Raw genomic sequence first — 24517 nt, forward strand, 5'->3', positions numbered from 1 at the left:
ATTTAAAAACTTATGTCGTCCTCAGGGACCGGTCCTCTCGAGGAGACCGGTCTGTCAAAGACCGGTGCCTTGGGTAGGAGACCGATACCTCGCTGCGTGACAGAAAACACAACGTTCGGGAACTGGTCTCTCTTGCCAGAGACCGGTCTCTCTCTGCGAGTGAAAAATCCCAACGTTCGGGAACCGGTCTCTCATGCAAGAGACCGGTTGCACCGACCAGGAGACCGGTCCCTCAGATCAGGAGACCGGTTGCCTTGAACTTTCACGCAGAGAGGACTCTCGGGAACCGGTCTCTCATCTCAGGAGACCGGTCCCAACATATTGAAAAACTCAGTTTGTCCAGATTCATATTTTAAAAGCCATCCTAAGTCTTCCAAACACTTTTAAACATTTATAAATCATCATCAATGGTATTTAAACTTACCGAGCATTATGCATTCATGTTTTGAGTCTTCGAGTCTTCGATCTTCATCTCTTCTTCTTCAAACATTCAAGACTCCGACTAACATCACGAAATATGCCAATATAAAATTCGTAACAATCTCCCCCTTTGGCAATTTCATGACAAAACTAAAAAATACATCAAAATACTCACAACGCTCAACTCTCCAAACAAAAAAAAATGAAATTCATTGCCATCACCAAAACAATGAACTTCTCGCGTGAAAAATCCAAAGAAAATACAAAATTACAATTTCGCAACTCCTAAACAAACTCTTGACTTAAACACAAGGAGTCTTGATGTCTTCGAGAATCTGCAGAAAGAATACAAAGAATATTTTCTCCTCCAACAAAGTTAGCAAAAAAATGAACATCTCTCCCCCTTTGTTAATGAAAATCTAACATCTCTTCCCCTTTGTTAATGAAAATCTCTCCCCTTTGTTCATGCATCTAATATGATCAATAAAAATTCACACGAAAATATAAAATCTCTTCTCTCTTTCCCCCTTTTTGTCAAAAATTGCCAAAAGCAAGTACAAAAAATAGAGAGAGTACCAATAATGTTAGTGCATGAATAAAATAAATTCACATAAACCAAAAGAACCAGAAAGGAGCACTTTGAAGAACAGTGGCCTCTTCGGATTGTTACAGCTCATTCCAGAAGCCATTAACCCTTTTATTTACTTTTCCTTTTCATTTTCCATTTTTATCGTCGAGAACGTGCCCTGTAACAGGTTTTAAGAAAGAGAAAGGAGAAGTTTTGATAAAATTTGGAGAAAGATCAAAAACCTGTAACCGGTTTTAAAACCGTGGCTACCAATACACTTTACCGGATTTCAAAAATTTTGAATTTTAAAAATCTTTTAAACTTAAATTAATTTCATACGAATTAAGAACTTTACTCTAAAAATCATTATAATGAAGGTAAAATATTATAAGAATTCAAAATACATCTAAACATCATAATTTTGTTATCAAAAATGACCTCGAATTTCAAAATCATCAAGATGTAACGGTTCACGAAAAATGATTTTTAGAAATTCGGCAAAATCGACACCAATTTGTCGCAATCCGTTCAAAATAGAGATTTAACTAATATGATACCGGGGGTGGCTCTGTGAGCTTCTTTTTCAAACTAACACCTTATAACTCCGAAAATTCTAAAATATTCAATTTTTTTTTCAACCTTTTCGATTATTCAATTCAATCTTTATGTGATAGCTTCACACACTTGCCGGCGACCGGGGTGGTAGCTCTTTCCTACATGTGGTGGTAGTTTGCACACTCTTTTTGGATGTAACTCTTTCCACATCTTTTAAACATAGGAGTTTCCGTTTTTCCCTTTTTTTCTTTAAATAATTTCAAACTCCCCCTAAATTAGACAATCTCATAATTGAAAATATTTTGACAAATTTTAGTATATTAGCGAATATCCATCTATCATATCCAACACACACAACCGGGATAGATTAATCATCAAGAGATCAAATTTGATTTCAAAATTTTGTTGAATATATGTATTAAGAAATCATATATTAAATTATCGTCAAAATAATAAAAAGTGGAGTAAAACCGATACTTAATATGAATTTAATTCAAAATGAATTCCGGTTAAAAATACTTTGAAAAATTCTAATCTTCCCAAAATAAAGATTTTCAATCGTCTCCTTTCTCAAAAAATTTTTAAAATTTTCAAACATCCTTCATCAAATCAATTTTTAAAAACAAATTTTACACGCGAAAATCAACATGTAATGCAATGAATAAAAATATGCAACAAGCACAAATCAAAGCATTACATAAACAATCAAAACAAATTAAGACGAAGAGTATGGAAAGATATCACCTCCGAATCCAACTTGTCGATTTCGTGTCTTGTCTTGTCGACGTAACACAATTTGCTTTAAGTTTCTGAATCACCGTTGGTGTTCGTCGCTTGTCTTGGTTGGAATTGTTGATGAAATTCGAATTCCGGCTTTGCTGGGACATGGCGACGTTGCGACTTAGAGTTCCGTCCTTGAGGTGTTTGACTTAAATGATTTGGCCTGTTTGATCCGTGGAAGAAGTCGAGTCGTAGATTGTGCGATGAGCTTTAGAAAGTGGGCAACTCTTTTTGATGTTTCTTTGTTTCCATTCGATGAACACTCTTCTCTTGCAAAAATTGTGAGGACTTAGATGTCGATTTAAATCCTTCTCAACACACGTTCTGCGTATCCGAGGCCCAACTTATTCGTTTGACCCAACGCTGACATAGATCAATTTCTTAGATCTCGAAGAAAATCTTCTGAAATATCGGATTGGAGTTGATGACTGATTATCAAGGCTTGTTGGATTTGTGCGGCATTCTTCAAATTTATGCCCAAAAAATCATTTTATCTTTATTAGGATTTGACGTTGATTCCGCTTCATTAGCTTCTGCTTGGAGGATTGATTATTTTTCAAAATTATGATTCCCTTTCTCTCAATCGAGAACTTTACTTCAATTGTCAATCAACATTGTTGTTTTCACTCTTCATTCAAAAACAGTTCCATTAAACCTTCTACTTATTATGCTTGGCCATTTTTTTGAATCCATAAGGAGTGTGAGTTATACGCTTCCGCTTAAGTCCTCGTCGTTTGATTCCTCCTCGCTTTCGCATTGTACACTCGAAGAGTCATGCGAGAAAGAAGAAACATTGGAATTTAGTAGCAATAGAGGATAAACAAACAATGTTAGATGATTGGCATTAAGTTTTAGACACAGTAAAGCAATAGGTTCTCATCTTCTTCGCAACTTGACAGATGATTTCACTCGAAGTAGTATCCTAATTTTCTTGCTTGCCAAAGCCTATTTGTCTATAAGTCTTCTTGAAGGACAATCCGTTGCAATATGGCGTTACTGTGCATTTGTAGCATTGAATTTCGCCCTTACAAATCATTCCTTTTCTTATCGAAGACTATTGCAAGTTTTTATCCTTAGTTAAGAATTGAAGATTGTCTTGAATGATTTATGCTTTGAAGATGAGCCTTTGTCCGAATTGTCTTCTTTCGGAAATTCCGTCGAAACTCTCTCGTGAGGAGCGCAAGTTTGAGTTCAAAATCGAGCGAAGTGAATATCTCCGATCGGATGTCCGAGTCTGTCTTCTTCTTCTTGTTGATTTGAGTGCAACCCCGTACTTTTAAAAAAAGACTTAGAAGAGAGCGAGTAGTAGAAAAGTCATTGCTATTATGGATAAAGCGCCTCACTAACTCTTCACTTTCATCTCGTTTGGATGCTTTATGTTTCAATCGTGGCAACCTTTCCCGAAAAGCTATCGATGAGTTTCGAAGAATCTTTCTAACAACGTTAGCATCCGGATTCTCTGCCCAAGTTAGCGCATGTAGTTCACAAGTTCTTGTAGACGCGTGGTAGGTTCTCGTAAAAGGTTCTCTTTTCTTCCATAAAAATTGAGTCAATTACTTATTAGCATTTGTAATTTTTGGAACTTAACTAAGCTGTTCCTTCATGTGTAACTTGTAGAGTATTCCATAAATTTCTTTGCCGATTTCGCAGTGCCGAAACACGAGTAAACTACCGTATTAGCGATAAAGCGTTGAATAAAGCATTAATTCCTTTACGTTTAACGAGATGACTGTTTTATTTTTGTCCACATTGTTTGTGGCTTTTACGGACAGTGGCATTTCGACTATGACCTTCTGGTAGGATGCTTCCAACAAATTCTTATAGCTTTCCACACTCGCTCATCGATTGCGATAGAAATAGACTCTCATGCAAACATTTCCAATAGGCATAATTGTGCCAATCGAAGTTGGTGATTATATTACTGCCTTCGGCCATTAGATAACAATATATTCAGATCCTGCTCTATATCAAATTGAAAGTTTTGGGCGTAAGCAGCCAAATGATCTATCAGTTATATCTAACACCTAGAGGGGGGTGAATAGGTGTAAAAGCCAAAGACCAAAATCTCAACATAGGTAAGTACGTAAATGCAGAAAATAAAAATCACCCCGAGATGTTACGTTGGAAAAATCCAACTAGGAGTAAAAAAATAGACCAACACGCGATAACAATCAACTAAGAATAAAAGATTTACAAGGTGATTTACCAATTCTCGGACTCAAACCTCGTCTTTTCATCTTTCGCGGATCTTCGCGCACAAACACAGTTGTCGACCCCACGTCGAATCCAGCGAAGTCAGCTACGAATCACAGGAACGTCCACATTCATTCCACGAAGCCTTGATCACGCAATCCCACATCAGCCCACGACATCCCAGCACACTGGGCCGTCCGAGCAAGATACCTAAGAATTGACGATGATTTTTGGCTTATGACAATCATTAAAGACCATATGAAGATGTTTCACAGCATAGCCGAATCAATTCTATATGAAGAAAAAAATTAGGGTTTCAAGAATTGATCCAATAAGAACTGTTGTTGAAGAAGAAAGAATGCACGAACAGTTTCAGGGTTTCAAAATAATTTCTATGGCCTTGCATACTCTGTTAGAAACAGCCCCAACTCTTATTTATAGGTTTAGAAGATAGAATACGACTTAGGATTTACAAAAACTCAATTTTTCAAAAACTATGTCGTCTCTATGAGACGTCCTCTCGAGGAGACCGGTCTGTCAGCGACCGGTCCTGGGTGGAGACCGGTCCACGCTGCGTGACAGAAAACACAACGTTCGGAACCGTCTCTCATGCTAGAGACCGGTCTCTCCAATGCGAGTGAAAATCCCAACATTCGGAAACCGGTCTCTCAGCAAGAGACCGGTTCGCAACCGACCAGTGACCGGTCCTCTCAGATCAAGGAACGCGGTTGCCTTGAACTTCAGCAGAGAGACTCTCGAAACCAGTCTCTCTCATCTCAGGGACCGGTCCCAGCCATTGAAAAACTCAGTTTGTCCAGATTCATATTTTAAAAACCACCTCAGATCTTCCAAACATTTTAAAATGTTAAAAGTCATCATCAATGTATTTAACTTACGGAGCATATGCTTCATGTTTGAGTCTTTCGAGTCTTCGTCTTCATCTCTTCTCTTTCAAACATTCAAGACTGCGGCTAACATCACGATAAATATGCAACAAAATCCGTAACAAACATTACGCGCGTCGTAGTCTTCAACAGCTCCAACCATCGATGTTGCCTTAGATTTAACTTCTTTTGAATAAACAAATATTTGAAGCTTTTGTGGTCCGTGTAAATCTCACAATGTTCGCCATAAAGGTAATGCTGCTGTAGCTTCAAGGCAAAGAACACTCCGACTAACTCAAGGTCGTAGATGGGGTAATTCTTTTCATAGTTCTTCAACTGCTAAGAGGCGTAGGCTATAACCTTATCCTCTTGTATCAAAACACACCCAAGACTGCTCTCGAAGACGTCGCTATAAACTACAAATCCTTTCCCTGTCGTAGGCAAAGCGAGGATTGGAGCCGATATCAACTTATCCTTCAAAAGTTAGAAGTTTTGCGCTCATCGCTCCAAATAAACTTGGCTTCGTTACATATGAAGTGCGTAAGTGGAGTGGTGATTTTAGATAACACCTCCATGAACCGCCTATAGTATCATGCAAACCCTGACAATGCTTCGTACTTCAATGACATTTGTGGGCCGAGGCCAATCCTTGATTGCCTTCACTTTCTGGAGCCAAAATTTGCATTTTTTCAACTTCATGAATAGTCTCCACTCCCGAAGTACTTGCAAAACTTGCCTAAGATATTCCTTGTGCTCCGTGTAACTTCGGGAGTAGACCAAGATGTTGTCAATAAAAACCACGACAAATTGATATAGGAAGGGCTGAAAAACATAGTTCATGAGGTCCATGAAAGCCGTCAAGCATTGGTAAAACCGAATGGCATTAGGGTGAACTTATAGTAATCGTAACGCATACTAAAAGCCATCTTGTGCACATCTTTTGGCTTTATTTTCAATTGGTGGTATCCTAATTGAAAATCAATCTTCGAGAATACCCGAAACTATTGTAACTGATCAAATAGATCGTTGATCCGTGATAGTCGATACTTGTTTTTAATAGTAACCTTATTAAGTTTCTGGTAATCCACCCATAACCATAAGGACCCATCTTTCTTTTTCATAAATAGCATAGTGGCTCCCCACGAGGAGACACTAGGCTTGATGAAGCCTTTGCCCAACAAGTCCTGTAATTGAGCCTTAAGCTCCTTTAATTCTTCCAATGCCATCCGATATAGTGCCTTGGAGATCAGCGCTGTCTCAGGAACCAAGTCTATCATGAACTCGATCTCCCGGTATGGCGGCATTGTCGATAACTACTTTGAAAACACATCCAAATACTCCTTGGGTTAACAAGATGCCCTGGAGCACCGGAGACTTAATACGCTCTTTCACCACGGTGGCCAAGAAGATCACACATCTATCATTAATCCATTTCTTAGCTCAAGAAGTGGAGACCATCATAACAAAAAGTGAGCGCCTACAACCTTAGTAGACGAACTCCTTTCTCTCAGACTCTTGAAAGGCAATGACTTGACTCTCGCAATCGATAGTAGGATAATACCATGAGAGCCAATCCATCTCTAGCACGATGTCAAAGCCCTCCGCCCACCTGAACACTAAGAATCCATTGGCATGATACAGTTGCCGATTTGTACTGGACAGGCGTGGCAATAGTTAGTGACTTAGAAAGCATGGTCAGAAACCTAAACCCGCCTATTACTCATGGCCTCTAAGATGCTAATCGCATGGGTAGTGGCAAAAATCCTACTATTGAATGAATGCGATGCACAAGTATTGAATAATGCCCTATATCTAATACTATTTAATAATGTTATACCTGACATGACGTCGTCGACTATTGGCTCCTCCTCTACCTAAGTGGCAAAGACCAACCCACTTAGTGGCTGCCGTGACCCCTTGTGTTGTCACGATGCAGAGGTCGCTCACTTAAGATTAAAGACCATTTTGAGGATAAATACTTTCCAAATCTATTTGATTTGGGAGTTCGAGTTGCTCAATATAAGCAATTTAGAAAAGGGAATAATGAAGATTGGCCCAGATGGAGCCGAAACAAAGATTGGAGTAAGGGAAAGGAGAAAAACATCTCCTTTGTTGAAGAATCTTCGGCTCAAGATGAACCGAATACGTCAGATGAAATAGAAGATTCTGCTGATGAAGCCGAAATATATGTTGCTGAGATGGTAAAAACCGTCAGCCATATAAATGTGCTTTGCTTAGACCAGCTACAACTAGTGAAGCAAAAGCACGAGTGGCGGCATATACTTATTCTTTTGACGTTTCAAAGACTGATTTAATTTTTGATCGGTTATTGAAAGATGGAAGAATTCAACTCTAAGAAGGTCAAACGATACCCCCTGAAGAAGAGTTGAAAAGAAGGAAATATTGTAAATGGCACCATTAATAAAGCCATAGGACAAATGATTGTACTACCTTTAAAAGGCAGATTCAAAAAGAAATTAATGAGGGTCGGTTCATATTTGCCGACTAAGAAAATAAATATATAAAAGTCAATAAGAATCCATTTCCTTCGCAGGTTAACATGGTGGATATTAAGGGGAATGCTCCTGCGGATAGGAAGACAGAGGACGATGTCGCTTACACAAAGAGGACGTTACGGCTATGCATACGATGCAAGGTCGAAATGACAAGATGAGATTGGGAAGCTATTATCCATGAGAAAAAGTTGTATGGGGAATGGAAAGAATTCATGGCATTCCCTTAAGAATAGAAAGACACCCAAGAAAATGAAATGAAAAGCTTTCCGAAGTGTTATGGGCGTGCCGAACAACGGTAAAGACAGCGAGAGGAATGACACCATTTCAATTAGTATACGACCATGAGGCCGTAGTTCCAGCCGAGATAACAGTTCCTTCTTTACGAGTTGAAAAACAAGGGGAACTAACGGCGAATGAATACAAAGTGTTGATGAATGAAAAGTTAGAAGAAATAAATGAGACTCGGTTATTAGCATTCGACTATTTAAGCTTATCAGAGCCGAGAACGTAATGCATATAATAAAAGAGTCAAGACCAAATCTTTTTCTGTTGGGGATTTGATTCTAAGACTAATACTTCCATTCGGTCGAAAAGACCGAATGTATGGGAAATGGTCCTCAAATTGGGAAGGACCATTTCAAGTCTACAGAATCACAAGAGAAAATGCATATTACTTAAGAAATCTAGATGGGTTAGAGCATGATAAACCAATTAATGGAAAATACTTGAAAAAATATTACCCATCCATGTAAAAAAGTGAATAATATTAGAGTCAGAAACATGCAATATGAGAATATATTACAGCCGACAGCTGAATCAAAATAAGAAATCAAGATAATAAGTCTTTAAGTAGATTCCATTCGACTTCCAAGTGTGCTTGTGCGGAATTGGCTGCTCGCTTTCTACGCTCATCAAAGGATAAAGCTTATAGAGTTGAGAAAGTTGATCTTGAAGCTTTTCCCCTTCATCATTCTTGGCTTTTAGTTGAGCCTGTATGAGTGTTCGTTGCTTAGACGTTTGGGACAAGGCCGACTCGGCTGCAACAAGTTCTTCTTTAAGATTGGAGATACGCTGCCGAAGGGCTGATTCTTGGTTCTCTAGGGTAATATCTTGTTGGCCCAAATCAGTAATTGGAATTGCCACTTCGGAAATTTTTGTCTTGAAATGATCAACCCGGTTGAAGTGGTGATCCAAAGATAAGAACTCGGTAGAAATAGTTTGTTGTCGAGTCAAAAAAGAAGAGAGTTAAGACGACAGAGTTTCCACAAAACATTTACGTGCGGGAGAAAAATCCGACCGATCTACTAGGTCAAGTAGGAGCGCTCCAAGCCGATCAAATTGTTCCATGTTCTGAGCTACAGTAGGGAGACCACTACCTTGAAGTTTCAAACATTCATCCATTTTTCACTGAGTTTCAGCCGATATGGTAGAAGAATGATCATCTCCTCCTTTATTTGATTTTGGGCTTAAGGCGGCCAAATCTTGAAGAGAAATGGCCAAGGGATCCACCGGTTAAGATACCGATAAAGAAGTCGATGCAGACACTTCAGGAGGGATATCAACGGGGATGTCCACATCCACTGCTACTCGAGTACTTTATTTCCTTTGTTTTGTTTTTTGTTCTGTTGTTGTAGTCCGGTGTTCTGTTTCTTCTGTTTCTCCCTGTCGTTCCCCACTATCTTTTCGGCTATCTTCTTCCCTGTCATTCTTTTCATCCTCTTGATATTTTTCTCTTTTTTCCTCTGTTCGAGTACTCTTCTTCTTCTTTTCCTTCCTCTTATCCCCTTCGGCTGTCTGCTCTGCTTCCATTCGTCTTTTCTCTGCTTCGAGTTTTTTTATATCTAGGCGAGCTTCACGGCAGGCCTACCGCCCGATATCAGACATTACCCGCTCCAAAGATGAAGTGAAGCAAGCATGAGAAACCCTTTGCGACAGGGTCTGTTTGATTGAAGACAGTGGGGGTGATCCGGCTGATGAATAAGAAGAAGAAGAATTGATTGAAATAGGCTGAGGAGTTACCTCAATAGAAATTGGATCGATGGGAGTTGATTGAACTGATTTCTCCCCTTCGGCTGAGACATCAGCCTGTGGAACTTCTGCTGGAGATTTTTTCGGCAAGTGTCAGTGGAGGGGGAGAACAGATTTTAATTGCAATAGTCTTATGCCACTTCTGTTGCAGCGAATGAGTTGACTGCTCAGATTCCATCGGCCGTTTGTCGGGATGCGGGGCTGATAAGGCAGAAGCAAGAATCAGGTGAAACAAGACATATTAAACAAAATAGTTATATAGAAGAAGACAATACAGTAAAATGTGAAATTTACCGTAGGTGGATGAGACGAGTTCATAGGGTCTTCGTCTGAATTTTCACCAGAAACATCTTCTGGAGGAATGGGTAAAGGGTCTATACTTGAAAGGCCCAAAATAAAATAAAGGGAGTTAAAAGAAGGAAAGAGATGAGGATAAAATTGTATTAGTCAAAAGATAACATACCCTATGTATGAAAAATCTTGGCAAAAACAGGGGTCATAAGAGAGTGAAAATATTGTTGACAAAAAGCTTCCCAACCCCGGGTGAAGCGAAAGTCTAAAACTCCTGCATGATTGGGCCGAAAACACACAAGTTTAAAAAATCATCGAAGACGACTTCCTAGAGCCGAAATGTGATCAGCTTCAGTTGCGCTCTTTGTAGGAGGATGACTACGAGCAGTGTTGGCCGTGAAGAATTTAGATGGAGCTGGAAGTCCCTAGACCAAACCAAATTGACGTGCTACATAATGAGGAGAATACATCTCTATGTTTGGCATTAATTTAGAACGATTTTTCAAGCCGACATGTAAATCTCTGGTGGCTAAAATGGAAAACCACACGTCGGCATACTCACTAGCTGGAGAAGAGGTTAGCTGATTTTGAATGGCCTCGAATCTAGTAAGAAGCCAAGACGGACCGATAGTGCGTTCTCCAAATAGGGACCGGATAATATGAAGGCGAAAGTCCTTCTCATAAAATACTTTAAAATAACGAGAAAAATCGAGCGGTTGACCTGGGGCTAAAGGTTTAGGACAACCAAGAGCCAAACCAAAAGTGTCAAAATGGGGAGCCAAATCCAAATCTAAAGAAGTTTGGCACAAGTAAGGAAAATAAATTTGCAGACATATCTGCAAGAATCACAAAACACCATACCCAGAACTGATAACCACACTACTTGATGGTAATGGTTTGATTGATTCAAAAATTTCTCTATAAACGAAAGAAAGAAAATAAGTGTCTAAAGCTAATCGATCACCGTTGGCTAGAGCAATGGTGATCGGAACGAAATCACGATTGATCTTCTGCGAGCGAGTACAGAAGAGATTATGACATAACCAGTTAAGAAGGAAGGCTGTATGTTCCTTTTTAGTGACTGGGGCAAGGGGACTGACCTGCGAACCGACGAATGAATTTGGTATAAGCTAGATCGGCTAGGTCAAGATGCGTCTCGAAATTGATTACGTCGTCAGGGTCATAGGCCATCGAAAGAGTAATGCCGTGAGGGCGTAGACCAGCAATCGCCGCCACATCAAGAAGAGTAGGAGTGAAGGTTCCTGCTCTAAAAAGAAAGACATTGGAGACAGGGGACCAAAAACAGAGAGCCGCAGCCAAAAGAAGGTTATCGGCTATAGGAGGGGTCCTAGAAAGTTGGATAGCTTCGTAAATCCCAACCTAGTGCCAGAGGTCAGCATATGCCGTCTCGACATGGTCTATCCAGGTGAGGTAAACTTCTGAAGCACTCGGCAAGGTTCGAAGACTCTTTCTAGATGATTTCGAGGTTGTCGAAACATACCAAGAAGACAGACAAATGGCATCGGCCATTAAAGAAAGACCTTCAATCGAAAAGGGAAAATCCTCAGGAACAGGGTCATCTATGAATGAAGGTCCTAATATGAATCGAGTAGGATCTGATTCAACGAATTGACGAAGGAGAGTGTAATCCAAGGAAGGAGATGAAGGAAGAGGAGAAAGTGGCGCCATCTCAGAAAAAATCAAAGGAGATGGTGAAAACGGTGAAAAACCTAAAAGTAGAAGACGAAAAGGGAGAAGTCGAAATTATCAGGCAAAGACGAAGAAGAAAGAAAACGTGGAGAAGAAGAAAACGAGAAAGAGAAAAAGTGGGAAAGAAGAGGAGCTGTCGGATGGAATTGCGAAGCTGGCCTTAACAATGAAAAGACGACTGCAATAAATGTGACCTAATTAATGCTGCATATAAGACAAATGGAATGTAGGAGATCGTGGCCGTCAAAGGTGAAAGGACGGCTGGGAGAGAGACGGTACAAAGCAATTCTGAATGATGATTTTGAAACTCGCGTCTTTGGAAAGGATCACGTCAGTTACCGAATTATCTATTCGGGAGCTGCCGAGGGGACATGTCACGCCCCGCCCCGAAACCATTACCAATTTGGCACGATTCGGCCGCGGCGACGGTCCGCCGAACGGACAGCACCTCCCCTGTCCGCCCAAGGCTCAACAACAGGAATGTGTACAAGAATTTACCCAGGACTTAAATTCTAAACATACACATTCAACGAGGGCACAAACAGTGCCAACAACAAGAAGGGCAAGTAATCCACCAGATATACGAGTGAAATAAAGAGAGTACTTTACTAACTATTACAATAGTTGCATTCTTATACATCATTTTTCATCCCAAAATACATAGCTCTCCAATTCCTCACCCACAATAAATCTCTCTCTATACATAGGTGACTAATGCAAAAGGGAAAGCTACTATACTACCACGGTCTCACTGGTCGGGCGCGACGCCCTTGCCGCGGTCCTCTCTCTGCAGCCCAGAACCTACCACTGGAAATAGAGTGGGGTGAGAACTATCTTCCATAGTTCCCAGTGGGCTCGGCCGCCGACTCTGCCGATCTCCCCACTAGGTCCAAGTGGGCACAAGTAACAACAGATAGATAGGTAGATAGATATGTATCTGAAAGCTGTAAATGCAGTAGTAGGAAAACTATGCTACTATGCCCATAATCATAAATATGAAAGCATGAATCATGTAATAAAGGTTTGCTATCATGCTAACAAATTCGATCAATGTTCGAATAGCAATGTTCAATGACATTAATAACCTTTCCATTTACCCAATCTGTGGCTAGGCCCTAGGGCTCGCCCATGACTCACCATCAAATCCTAAAGTGAGGAGGGAGCTCCAAGTGCACCCAAGCCCGAGACCGTCTGCGGACCTCCATGTGGTCCGGACCTCCAAGTGGTCCTAGTCGCGCGACACTCCGGAGTACTCGACGACAATCCCCTCCATGTGGGGATTGGATGGCTATGCCACCCTAAACGCAGACTGTGAGCTAGATCTATCCTCTCCATGTGAGGATACACTGTAACTAGGGTCAACACCCAATCCAATCCTCTCCAAGTGAGGAGGCTCTACAACTAGAGTCAATAACCCAATCGAATCCTCTCCAAGTGAGGACGCCCTACACTAGGGTCAACGACTATCGCGGAATCATCGGTTCCCGACATTCATGCAATGCTATTTAGTTTTCTAAATTCATTGTTCACAAGGCATTTTCTAAGGGATCCACCTATCCCTAGGTCCATCGACCTCTAGTGTTATTTACACTACATTAATGCCACTCGTTATCATTCAATGTTTGGATGCCACTCGTTTGTTCTTTAACAATAACACTACTTTCTATGTCATCAATACCCCCATCGGGTTCATCTCTTTTCTTTCGCACCATAGGATTCACGTCTCGACCCAATCCTCACCTATCTAAGTTACCAAGCGTTCCAAGTACACTAGGTTATCAATTAGAAAGCATAAGGAATGGAGCTACTATGCAATCCTACAATGCAACATGAAGAGATGAGATTAAATGCAATCTAAGACATAGAAAGGAGTTCGAAAGTTTCGGATGACACCCCCCACCTTTAATCGATGTAGAGGTTTCGGAAATCTCTCTCGGCGAGCTTTACGAAAAGGCTTTAGCCTTCCTCGCCCGAATCAACACTAGCCCGGCCCGATTTTGCCGAGAACTTCACGTCGGTTCGCCGAATGCCAAAATCGACTTCGCCCCCGCGTTTTGGGACCTATCAATAGGGTTTCCAAGGCTTCAAATGAGATCAATCTCATACTTTTACAAAAACCCCATTTTGGAACCCTAGATTTGCACCTATAGCAAACCACCCCATAAATCCCTAGATTCTTGGGATTGATCTATTTAGAAGCTTGCTTAGGGTCCATTTGACCCATTCCAAGGCATAAAACCCAAAAACCCTAAGTTCTAGAAGCTAGGGTTTAGTAGCTTACCTCAAGAGCTACTCCAATGGGAAGAGGAGAGGGAGATGGAGGTGCTCAAAGCCTTCCTCTTGATCTCCTTCTTCTTCTCCTTCCTTATCTTCCTCTTCTTTTCCTTCCTCTCCTTCTTGTTCTTCTTCTCCTTCTTTCCTTTCTAGAGAGAGAGAGAGCAAGAGAGAAATGAGAGTGAGAGAGAGTGAAATGAGAGAGTGTGAGGGAGAGAGAGGGCTCAGCCCACTCAAATAAAGGCCATTTTGCATAAAAGCCCCTCAATTTTCACCCCTGTGCACTGCCCTCACTGGGCAGTTTTCGCGCGGAGGGACCGGTCTCCCCGACCTGGGACCGGTCCCCGAGAGCTTCCCTCGGGCGCACGCGTTCGGGAACCGGTCTCTCCCCGGGAGACCGGTCCTCGGGAGACCGGTCTTCGCCTGAGAGACCGGTCCCCGAGAGCTCGATTTTCAGGACTTAGCCAATTTTCGGCAAATCTCGCTGGGACCATGTTCGGGAACCGGTCCCTCCCTGCCAGGGACCGGTTGCATCACGCAACCCCGCTACGCCCAGCCAGGGGAACCGGTCTCTCCCCTGCAGAGACCGGTCCCCGAGAGCAACATCAGCCCAATGATGCAGTTTGCCTCATTTGCTCTCGCGGACTCAGCTCCAAGGCACTTTTTGTGTTTTGGACATTCCCAACTCCCACAAAGGGTATACTTTCGACAATTAGTCGATCCTAGATGAAGTACAATCCTTGTATTTCGAGAATTCACTTCCTTACAGGACAATTGTTAGTACCAATAATGAAGCGCCATGTGGCAGATTGGTGCACGGCTCAGCCAGGAGTCTCAAAAGCTAGGATTAAATGACATTTGGTGTACCGGGAGTAAAAGAGGGGAATAACAGTATAACTGTAAGCGGTTTTGAGCAGTTAGGATCGGTTTGTAGTGGCCCACGAAAATAGGGAAGTGGCCGATCGTGTACATAACTGAACAACAATGCGCGGAGTATAAATAAGCGAGTAACGCCTGAAAGAGAGGTCTTTTTCGAGTGAACAGAAGACCACCTTTTAATTTCCACGCATTTTTCTTATTTTTCTAGGAGTAGTTTACCTGTAATCTTTTCTTTTCTGCATTTATTGCCTTTTCTAGAAGTAATCTGTAAGTTAGATTTTCTAGAGTTTGTATGCCTTACAGGCACACTCTCTTTTATACAAGTTTTTTCTGACTTTAAGTTTTAATATATAGAGGTCATTCGGCTCATCAGCCAACCCAAAACTACTATACAAATATCCTATTCTGCTTATTTAGCCGAACTGATTATGTATTAGAGAGTTTCGAACTCGGCTGATCTGATTCCTCATCAGCCGAATCATTTGATTAGTCGAAGGGCGCACACTTCGAGGGTTATCGCGTGCAGCCGTATCCACTCCTCGCACGCATCCTAAAGAAGATCTTTGATCGGGTCAACGGTGGAAGAAATCGGCTCATAACAGGATGAAAATATATTTTTTATTTTTTAAAATTATAAAATAATGCAATCAAGTTTTACTTTATAATGAAATATTTAGGAGCTTCAACCTCGGAAAAAAAAAAAGGAGAGAAAACATTGAAATTTCCCACCACTGCCCTTTCGCCATCATCCCCTCCAGAATTTTGAAGACAGAGAGAGCGGTGAGGTTAGAAAAGAAGAGACATGGCGTGACATACATGGTTGTGGTATTCCCCCCTCCCTCCTCCGACCGACCCCAGCAGCCCATCCCTCGCAGGCGACGCCACCACCTCATCCCACTTCCTGTCGTCCCTCTCCCCTTCCTCCCCGTCGCCGCCCTCGAGTCCTTTTTCTTCTCCGCCCTCCTCCGCTCGGCCGCCTCCCTCTCCCACCTCCGGCAGGCGCACGCCCTCCTCCTCCGCCTCGGCCTCCACCACTCCTCCTTCCTCGTCTCCAAGCTGCTCCGCCTCCTCTCCCCCCGCCACCTCCCCCCGCTCCACTCCTACCCGCTCAGCGCCTTCCTCTCCGTCCCCGACCCCAACCCCTTCCTCTTCACCTCCCTCATCCGCTCCTGCTGCTCCTCCCCCGACCTCCTCCTCCCCTCCCTCCGCCTCTTCTCCCTCATGCGCCGCCGCCGCCTCCCCCCTCTCCCCTTCACCTTCTCCGCCCTCCTCAAGTCCGCCGCCGCCGCCCGCTCCCTCCCCGCCGGCGCCCTCCTCCACTCCCTCGCCCTCTCCCTCGGCGCCTTCCCCTCCCACCTCTTCGTCGCCAACTCCTCCTCGCCATGTACGTCGCCTGCTCGACCTCCGCTCCGCCCGCAGGGTCTTCGACGAAATGCCCCTCCGCGACCTCATTCCTGGACCTCCCTCGTCGTCGCCTACGCCCGGAGCGCGACATGGAGTCCGCCGCCGCGCTCTTCGCGAGCTCCCCCCCAAGGATGTGTGGCGTGGCCGCCCTGGTCACTGAGGGTCAACGCGCACAACGCCGATGCCCGGGGAGCGCCGACGGCCTTCCGTCCGCATTGCGGATGCGGGCGTCACCATCGACGAGGTTGCCCTCGTCGGCGCCGTCTCTGCGTGCGCCCAGCTGGGCGCCGTGAGCCGCGCGAGATGGGTGGTGCGGGACATCGCGGAAGCGAACGGGTTCGGGACGAACGTCGTGGTGGGGTCGGCGCTGGTGGACATGTACGCCAAATGCGGGCTTATCGACGATGCCCGTCAGGTGTTTGACGAGATGCCGGAGCGGAATGTTTACACGTACAGCTCGATGATCGCAGGCCTCGCTTCGCACGGTCGGGCCTATGAGGCGATTGCCCTGTTTCGGGAGATGGTGGGCGCCACGAACGTGGCGCCAAATCGGGTTACCCTCATTGGCGTGCTCACCGCTTGTAGCCACGCTGGCATGGTGGAGGAGGGCCGCTTCTTCTTTGCCCAGATGAAGGACAAATACAGAATACCCCGATCGGCTGATCACTACGCGTGCATGGTTGACCTGCTCGGCCGGGCTGGGCTTGTCGAAGAAGCCCTAGAACTCGTGAAATCGATGCCCATAAAGCCTCACGGTGGCGTATGGGGGGCATTGCTCGGTGCTTGCAGGATCCACAATAAGCCTGAAATTGCTAAGACTGCGGCCGACCGTCTCTTGAAGCTCGAACCCGAATGCATCGGAAGCTATATTCTCCTATCGAACATCTACGCGTCGGCTGGCATGTGGGATGAAGTCTCGAAAGTTCGGAAGCTGATGAGAGGCAGGGGGTTAAAGAAGAATCCAGCTGCAAGTTGGGTGGAAGGAATAGACGGGCTTGTCCACGAGTTCTTTGCGGGCGATGCGTCCCATCCGAGGTCGCGAGAGATAAAGAAATTGTTGGAGGAGCTAATGGGGAGGTTAAAGTTAGTCGGTTATATGCCGATCTTGAGCTCGGTTGTTTATGATGTTAGTGATGGTGAGAAGGAAAGGCTTCTTAAGGGTCATAGTGAGAAGCTGGCATTGGCTTTTGCACTTTTGACAAAGAGGAATGGTGATGTGATTAGGATAACGAAGAATCTGAGGATCTGTGAGGATTGCCATTTGGTTATGAGCCTCGTGTCGAAGGTGGAGAAGGTTGAGATTGTGGTGAGGGATAATATGAGGTTCCACCGTTTCAGGAATGGAGAGTGCTCCTGTGCCGGGTTTTGGTGAAGGCAGGATGGGGGAACAATGTGAGTTCAGCATAATTTTGTTCTTTTTGTTCATCAGAGTTTTTCAACTGAAGGAAAAGTGTTGGTATGAGAGTGAATGGTGAAACATGATTTCCTTGGTATACTCAAATAGATGACTGTCACTGGATGAAATGCCCAAGTTTTGGGTCTGAGGGGATTGCCACTTCAATTCAAGCATTGTTTCACATCGTGCCACTGTAGTAATTCGATGTGGTACAAGAACTGTTGATTCGCACTAGCAGTCATCATATTTGAGTGAGAAGTCAATGGCACAATATTGCCATGTGTCAAATTACGACTTAATCCCTCAAAATCAATTGCGAGTGGCTTTTCTGTCCATCCCGTGCTCTGGCTGATCTGTGGTGTCAGCTGAACCTCTTTGATGGACAAACTATGGCAGCCGCACCTTGAAGCTTGATTGGTGGCGAGTGGCGGTTTTGCAGGCCATTTTAAGTACTTTTGGTTGATGCTGCGATAATTCTGCTTCTTTGATCAGGGAAGAACTCTGCTTCCTCTGTCATGGTTAAGCTATTTAAGGCCAAAGTCCTTTAAGACTTGAGAAGAGTGGGGAAGGAGGGAGTGGTTGGTAGTTTCTGATACATGTTTTATCTTTATCTCTTATTCACAAATAAGCTGATGAGGTAATTAACACTATGGTTTGATGATAAAGAACTTTCTAGTTGCATTCTTCATTTCAGAGGTTACATCTTCAGCTAATATCTACCAGGATTAATTTATAGTACAATCAAAAAGACAGAAAGTCTGGTAAATCAGAAAATAGTTGATATCAGTTGACGTATCTCTTGGATGAATAGCTGGGTATGCGCCGATATTGAAGCAGTTGTTTATGATGTTATAGATGATGACAAGGAAAGGCTTCTTAAAGGTCAGAAGCTGGCATTCGCTTTCACACTTTTGACGAGGGAGTTAAAGATAGCAAAGAATCGCTAGATCTGCATTTAGGATTGTAGTTCGGTTATCAGTGTTGCATCGATGGAGGCGAAGGTTGAGATTGTGGTGAGGGATAATATGAGGCTCCAGCAATTCAGGAATGGAGAGTGCTCCTATTCGATGATCAAATTTTAACTGTTATGGTTCGGATATTGAAGGAGATGGCTAGGGTCTGTTAATGAAAGAATGATGCAATGATTTTATTGCTTCGAAGAACAATACAGTACAAAGAGCAAGTTTTATACACAATCAAGAGGATGAAAATCACGCCAAAGAAAAGATAGTCCAGATGGGCTGAACTGAAACTGTTAATATCTGATCTCGTCCAAATCTCACCAAATGAGATTCATCTGAACCTTAGCAGTTAAGAATTGATTTTGTCCAATTGCTCCAGTTGTGGGTTTTGGTGGATTTGGAAACATCGAAGGATTTCAACTAAGGAAAGGCGGTGATATGAGTCAATGGTCTACTCAATTTGACTAGTGTCAGTATGTGAAAGACCTCAGTTTCGGGAAAGAGGACATAGCCACTTCAAGCATTTCCACCGTTCCATGATAGTAAACATTATACATGATAATAAACATGTACAAGAAGAACCATTGATTCACACAGGTGGTCATTGTACGGTTGTACTTCAAGTCAATTATGCACAATTTTGCATGGCAGATTATGACTAAATGCCTCCAAGTCAATTGCTAGCGGCACGTCTGTCCACCACCAACCCCCATTAGCTTGCACTGGTCCGAGCTGTCAACTGAGCATTTGTTGATGGACAAACTACCTCATCTGCACATTGAAGCTTGATTTGTATGGAGATTTTGAGACGAAAAAAACAAGCTGCACTTCTGTCAGAATTTAGTCAACTGGTATGCAAAGCTTAGTTTAGTTGATCAATCTACTATGAACAACCTGAAAAATATGATTTTATAATACTTGAAGTTCAGATTTTACATGCAAATAAGTAATGTTACAGGAGGTGTGTTTGTATTTTATCTTTTTCATGTTTATCTGAAGGGTTGTAGATGGAAGTGAAGGTAGAGGAATGTTGCTTGCTGGAACATTTGCGAGGACAAAGAAAATTCTACCATCAAGTTGCTGTACAGCAAATTGTCTTAGGGTAACATTATAATTCAGTAGCTAATCAATATACATTACCTGCTTATATCTACTCGTCACAAAACCAGACTTATTTACTTTTAAATTTACTTACAGCACCTTTTGTTTTCAACCTTTCAGCAATATATTTTGTAAGCTTTATCAACAGTTATTTGAATGAATCTTGATAAAGTAATACATTTAGAGTGAAAACATATGGCTCACATCTCAAAATCTAAGTCTTATTTTGATTCCTTCCTTAATTATGTTTTGGTTTAATTGTTTATTGATTTATTTATGTTTTGCTGCTTCTGTATGTGTTTGTGTATATATGCTCCTGTTTGTTAGTCACCACCTATGATGTTCTTTATTTAAACTTTTTGTGCTTTCAATTCCTTCTATTTATTTGGTATATGAGTCGGCCATAGAATAGCTTACTTATATGCTCTTGATATCACTTGCACCTTTTGATACGTTTTTGGATCTACTTTCATTGTTATTGCTTGATGGCCATCGAACAGTAGCACATTAGTTGTTAGAATCAATATTCTTTGATTACTAAACTAATGCACATGATTAAGAATAGCTATAGGTGGTGGGTGACTTTGTGTTCTTTAATAATCATGAATTATGAATCGCATACAAATCTTGATATTGAGTTCAGAAATATTAATCTTCAAACTATAATTATGTAATAATATCTTCCCGTTGCATCACAGGGGTTTTTTTAACTAGTATGAAAAGAAGAGGAATCTTTTTAGAGATTCCCCAGTAAACAAACCGTATCAATGAAAAAAATATACAAGTAGGAAAAACATTCTACACTCAGATCGGGCGGGTTTGAGTCTAGAGCTAGAACTTGGGTTCGGGTGAGGCTCTCAAATGGCGACAAGAAATTAATATTCAAATTTCAAACTATAGTCCAGATCATGCTCGGATCCCGGTTGACGAAGCGTCAACTCTAAATTTAGACAATTTTCTTCCCACACTTTCTTCTCCCACTTGACTACTGCTCCGGCGATGAAACTTTTTAAAGTTGAATTTGGGCCGTTCTGGAGCGCAGAATAGACCGGGAGACTAAGAGAAATCAACAAGTCTAACGGTTCAGATCGGTCGATATTCGTCACCTTTCTTGCTTCGAGCACTAGCTCGACCGTTGCAGTATCGTCACCCTTGCTATACTCTTTCCTACGAAGCAAAAAGCATAATTTGGCCGTCTCCCCGGGTTTTTCTTCGATTGCACTCCGACGGAGCGCTAATAATTCCACGCACTCACCCTTGCGTAACTTTTGCTCTGCTACGGCGATCTTCCACTCGATGCCACCCTTGAGAACCGCCTCGAGCGTCCCGTCCCACTGGGTGAGCGTCATGCTGATCTCGCAGTCCCCCGGGATAAGCCGCACCGCCAAGCCACCATGCTTTCGCCCGACCTCCGTTTGCTTCCTCCTACGATCACCGCCATTGGTGTCGAAGCTTTTTTTATCATCTTTCTTGCGCTTCTTGGTCATGAGGCAGAGGAGGTTGGCGTCTTGCTGCTCGTCGAGGGAGAGGAGGGGGAGGAGGCGTTCGCGGACATCGGTGATGGGGATGAGAAAGCGGTTTTGCTGCGCTCTAATGTCGGAATTATATAGAATCTTCTTGGTCACGAGGTGGAGAACCATGAGAACTGCTAGCTACTTGATTAAATTCCTACAATAAAGAATATGTACGTATTAACCATAATTTGTGTTATACTATATATATATATATATATATATATATATAGAGTTGAGCTAGAATACTATCGATAGCAAACGGGCTCTGTTGCCACCCATTTATTTTCGATGATAGAGCCTTCAAATTGACGATCGGCACCGTTAAACAAGATCTATACCACTTGAAGTGTTTAGAAATCAAATTTCAAATATTTTCGACATCATTTGCCTAATGATCAAAGGGTTTCAAAATTTGTAATTTTAATGGTCGATATGAGGCTTTTTCTCGTTTAGTGTAAAGATATCCAAATCAATTGAATTTTTATTGGAAAATTCTTTAAACTATTTAAAACAAGATCTATACTCTTGATCTTGACTACAAGACTCCTATCATCACTTTTTAAAGAATATTCATTTTCAGCCGTTCATTTTTGTGTCCACTCGATGGATAAGAGAATAATATCGAAAATGTATGAAATTTGATTTCTAAACACTTCAAGTGGTATAGATAATGTTCAACGGTGTCGATCGTCGATTTGGAAGCTCCATCATCAAAAACAAATGGGTGGCAACGGAGCCCGTTTGCTACCGATAGTATTCTAGCTCAACTCTCTCTCTCTCTCTCTCTCTCTCTCTCTCTATATATATATATATATATATATAGTATTGGATGTTACTTAGTTACAAATATTAGTATGATTTGAAAATGGATGAGTTGATATTCTCGACTTTTAAGACCTCATCCTAGTATGATTTGGAAATGGATGAGTTGATATCGTTGACTTTTAAGATATCGTTCAAAATCATGCAAATCCAAGAGCGATTAATTGGCATATCCTAGAAATTAGGATTAATTGCATGTATATCCTTATAAAATAATAGAATTAAATATCAATTTAACCTTCTCTTCCCGTCGGTAAGTCAATTAGCAGTGATTTTTAGTTAAAAACATTGGTGATTTTGTTAAATTCATGATGATGAATGCTATAATAACTTGGCGGCAGATAAAATTAGACCAATTGTGGGTTAATAACTATATAAAAGAATTGTTAAACTTTATATAAATTTTAAAGTTAATGTCTATATAAATTTTAAACTTAACTAAGTATGAAACATTGATGAAGTTTAATTAGGGACTAACCAAAACCGTTTAGAGAGTTAATAAAACACGATTGAAGGTTCAAAATTCCAAATATGGAATTTAACAAAAATGAAACTCGACTTAAACATAGTAAAATTTGCTTGAACAATTAACTTCTAACTCTTATAGCTGAATAAGTACAGCATTACTGTTGGTAGCATTGCGTGGTTCGGCAATTGCCTACGTCCACGGGGAGAGCGAGAGAGATGTATTCCACTATATGAAGAAATAGAAGTACAAGCTTGCATTTTATGTCTTCTCAGATAAAAAACCAAGAGCCTTATGGTGAATCTCACATTTCTCTTGTTCCAATGAAAATTCCAAGAAAATACCGAAAAAAGCTTTTCGTAAAACCAAGAAGACCAAATTAGAGAAGTATGGAAACTTCTGACCAAAAATCTTTTATGCCGTTGCTTCGAAGAATCCAAACCGCGCACCTTCTCTTGATGCGGCTACCGTACGGCTTCAAAAACCGGCCACCTTTTCTTGTTAATTAATTAGCCTCTTTTTAATTAATTTTTTGGCCACACCCGCATCTCGTACATGCATGTATATATATGTATATAGATATAGTTCTAACTCCTTATCCTACTCCAATTCATGAAAACCGAATCCGAGTCCAACTTAATTTGAATCCATCAATAAGAACCCTCATGAGATCCTGTCTATTATTCCATAGACCCGGTGCATGAACCAAACCAATAAAAAGAAGGCATATCTTTAACTAGAGATGTCAACGAGTCGGATTCGGGGCGGATTTTCAAAAACCCGAACCCGAATCCGACTCCAAACCTGAGATCCGAACCCGAACCCGTTGGATTTTAAAAATCCATATCCTAACCCGAACCCGACCAAAAATCGGAAATCCGAACCCGAACTCGAAAATTTGAACCCGAAAAATTATTTCTTTTTTCAATATTTCAAAATATATTATATTAAATCTAAAATTTTAAAATACAAATTCAAATATAACATCAAATTTTTATATATATTATATATAATGCAAAATAAATTTGGGTTCGGGTCAGGTGCGCCATTGAAGAAGGATTTTAACTAAGGAAAGGTGGTTAGATGAGTCAATGGTCTACTAAATTTGACTAGTGTCAGTATGTGAAAGACCTGAGTTGGGAAAGAGGACATTGCCACTTCAAGCATTTAGCCACTTCAAGCATTTCCGTCGTACCATGATAGTAAACATTATACATGATAATAAACATGTACAAGAAGAACCATTGATTCACACAGGTGATCATTGTACGGTTGCACTTCAAGTCAATTACGCACAATTTTGCATGGCAGATTATGACTAAATGCCTCCAAGTCAATTGCTAGCGGCACGTTTGTCCACCACCAACCCCCATTGGCTTGCACTGGTCCGAGCTGTCAACTGAGCATCTGTTGATGGAGAAACTACCTCATCTGCGCATTGAAGCTTGATTTGTATGGAGATTTCGAGAAGAAAAAGACAAGTTGCACTTCTGTCAGAATTTAATCAACTGGTATGCAAAGCTTAGTTTAGTTGATCACTACGAACAACCCAAAAAATATGATTTTATACTACTTGCGTTTTAATGAGACCTCCTGCCAAATTCTCTTTGAACTTGACAGTTTTTATGCTTTACTTTTTTATGTATGTAGACTTAGATTGGGTGCTATTAGGATTAATTTTAGGTAGGGAAGCAAATTAAAAAGGATTTTGGCTGCCAATTTACATTAATATCTATTGTCCTGAGGCCTTATAG

General features: G+C 41.7%; 1 pseudogene; it reads left to right on the forward strand.

Moving 5' to 3' along the window:
• On the forward strand, positions 15831–20153 carry LOC109710005 (annotated as a pseudogene).

This window comes from Ananas comosus, linkage group 5 (genome assembly GCF_001540865.1).
Source record: "Ananas comosus cultivar F153 linkage group 5, ASM154086v1, whole genome shotgun sequence".
Lineage (NCBI taxonomy): Eukaryota > Viridiplantae > Streptophyta > Magnoliopsida > Poales > Bromeliaceae > Ananas > Ananas comosus.